We start from the raw sequence: 3,168 nt of genomic DNA, 5'->3' as shown, positions 1-3,168 counted from the left end.
CATTAGAGGCCTGGATAAATTCGTGCATGGGTGGGATCCAACCAGTCTGTCCAGGGGAGGGGATATGGGTGGTTGACCTGCCTGCCTGCTGGTCAAACTCCTGGTTGAGGGGACAATTTGCATATTAGCCTTTTATTATAGAGGATATACAATGAGTGGTCAGATTATTATGTATTCAGAGATCATAATAATCTGGCCACTCAGTGTATATGTATTGACAGTTTCATCTCAGTTGAATATACTTCTAGAAGAAAATCAACTTGGGGTCCCTAGCTTTCATTAATTCTATAAATTCCTGGTCAGTTAAAGAGCAGAAACTAAAAATAAAAATAATAACAATGTATAACAATTTAGAAAAAAATCTAGTACTTCCAGCATACCTACAAATTTGAGAAATATTTTTAACAAAGACATATATCTATCTCATACATACACATAGAATTTTAAAGTATTTTTGAAGTGCAAGTTATACAAAGTCACTAGACAAACAGATTAGGAAAAGTATTTTAAATTCAAATGATAGCAAAAATTACCATCTATACTATACAAAAATCTCATTCACAATTTATAAGATGAAGACAATCAACTCAATAGCAAAATGAGTTGGGTATATGAATAGGCAATCGACAGAAGAGTAAGTTTGATAAAATGTTCCCCTTTCCCCCAATAGATAGGGAAATCTAAATTAAAATTGCCATGATGATACATACCCATCAGAGTGACAAAAAAAAAAAATAAGTGTAATAGCACCTATTATTAGCAGAGATGGGAAGCAGGGTAAGAGCACTCTCGTACATCACTGGTGGAAATGTGAAAGGGCAATTCATGAACTCTATTAAAAATTTAAATGCATATACAATTCAACCCAGCAACCTCACTCCTGGGATTCTATACTATAAAAATAAAGGCTCTAATACAAAAGTACATATATTCAAGAATGATTATTACAGCATTATTTTAATAAAAAGCAAAAAAGCTGGCAGCAAATCAAGAGTCCATTAATAAAAGAACAGCTAAGTGAATTATGATAATTCTTACAGTAGAATATTATGCAATAATTAAAAATTAATGATCTATACTACTTGACCTGAAGGAATTTCTATTATATATTGTTAAGATACAGAGAATTACATATCATCAATCCCTTTTATTTTATTTTTTTAAATCAAAGGGTAAGTTATTTTTTAAAAAAAGAATCAAAACAGAACTCTAAGTACCAGTGTGTACATTGTACACATTTAAATGATTCACAAGAATGAAGTTTTTTCATATACATTAAGATTACACACCATGTTATGTTATCAAAAGATCTTCAAGGATAATCTGGCTCCAAACTGCATTGCCATCTTAAAGTACCACATTTCAAACATGCAAACAACGCCACTGGTAATAAAGCTTTGGAATGGGTGCTCATTCTCTTACTTCACTACAAACATGATAGAAAGAAGGTAAATTGAGAATTTGCTCTAAAAAGGGGGGGGGGGGAGGTGTACTCTACACCAGCACCCCTCACTCCTCCACTGCCATTTTTAGCAAGTACGCCTTGTTGATCTTGAAGCGCCTCCATCCCTCCTTGCTGGACAGATCAGAGGCACCTCATTTTTTGTAGAAGTTGATAGATGGTTTATTCCATTCTGCTACCAGGAAGTACATGCTGCTGCAGTGACATTTCTTCACAACCTCTGTAGATTCTTCAGAATTTCTGATCCTATCTCAAAGCCTCTAAAAGCACTCATTATGAAGAAGTCCTCAAGATACAAGAGTTTTCCATTCCATGGGTCATAGGTGAAACCAACAATGCTGGGTCCTTCCGGAGTGATGTGCTCCTTGGATACTTTTGCCACCAGGCAGTGGTAGAAAAGATGCTCTCCAAAACCATCCTCCAGCAGATCTTTTTCAGTTGTTATTACTTGTTCTTCTATATCTTCATACTTAGCCAGCTCCTTGATCAGGCGCAGGATGGCACTGCAGTTGGCGGCAGTGTGGCAGGGCAGGTCACAAAGTTAGCCATTTTCATCTTTTGCTTTTCTTCCTTTTGCAGACTAAGCCTCTGTATTTGAACAAGAGAAAGTGGTTCTTCATTCGTTTCCTGGGAGTTGCCTCTTCTCAGTCAGGCTGGCACCATGACCCCGGAAGCCTCATTGAGCAACTGAAAGACGTGACCAGAGCAGGTGGGGAACTGCCCATCATCAATCCCTTTTAAAATGTTCTCTTCAGCCTTGTGTATTACATGTGTATTAGAGGCCCGGAGCATGAAATTCGGGCACTTGGTGTGTGTGGGGGGAGGTACCTCAGCCCACCCTTCCTCCTCTCACAGTCCAGGAGCCTCAAGGGATGTCCTACTGACGGCTTAGGCCACTCCCTGTGGGCCTAAGCCGTCAGTAGGCTTCCCTCTGCAAAAGGCATTCTGGCTGATCAGGGAAAGACACCACTCCCATCACCCCACTATTGTTGCTGCTGCTGGCCACATCAGCTGCCAAGGTGTTTTCATCAACACAAACTCCAGTTCCTTCACCATGAAAAAATTACAACTTCCTTTAGACATTTTCAAGATGTGTCTTTCATAGGATATGACATTTCTTCCTTCCTTCCTCCTTCCCTCCCTTCCCCCTCCCTTTTTCTTTCTTCTTTCTTTCTTCTTCCTTCCTTCCTTCCTTCCTTCCTTCCTTCCTTCCTTCCTTCCTTCCTTCCTTCCTTCCTTTCCTTCCTTCTTCCTTCTTTCCTTCTTCTTCCTTCTTTCTTTCTTTCCTTCCTTCTTTCTTTCTTTCTTTCTTTCTTTCTTTCTTTCTTTCTTTCTTTCTTTCTTTCTTTCTTTCTTTCTCTCTTTCTTTCTTTCTTTCCTTCACCTGAGGGTATTTTTCCATTGATTTTTAGAGAGAGGGGAAAACATAGGGGAAGACAGAGAGAAGCATCAATGTGAGAGGGACACTTCTATTGGTTGCCTCCTGCTTGAGCCCTAACCTGGGCCCGGGCCAGGGAGCAGCCTGTAACCTAGATACATGCCCTTGATCAGAATCAAACCCGAACCCTGCGGTCTGCAGGCAGAGGCTCTATCCACTGACCAAACCAGCTAGAGCAGGATAGGACATTTCTTAGCCCATCCAGCAGTGGACCTTTGTTTTTTCCTCCAGGAGTGAGGTGGAAAAACTCTAGATCACCTTCTTGGAT

The 3,168-nt window shown here is 39.8% G+C and overlaps 1 pseudogene; it reads right to left on the bottom strand.

The window, feature by feature from the left end:
• Positions 1-1,145: 1,145 nt before the first annotated feature.
• Positions 1,146-2,178, bottom strand: LOC118729154 (annotated as a pseudogene).
• Between the last annotated feature and the right edge of the window lie 990 nt (positions 2,179-3,168).

This window comes from Pipistrellus kuhlii, unplaced genomic scaffold, assembly GCF_014108245.1.
Source record: "Pipistrellus kuhlii isolate mPipKuh1 unplaced genomic scaffold, mPipKuh1.p scaffold_m20_p_3, whole genome shotgun sequence".
NCBI classification, from domain to species: Eukaryota; Metazoa; Chordata; class Mammalia; order Chiroptera; family Vespertilionidae; genus Pipistrellus; species Pipistrellus kuhlii.
Note: the sequence above shows the minus strand (reverse complement) of the source record. Positions and strands in the feature narration are given on the sequence as shown.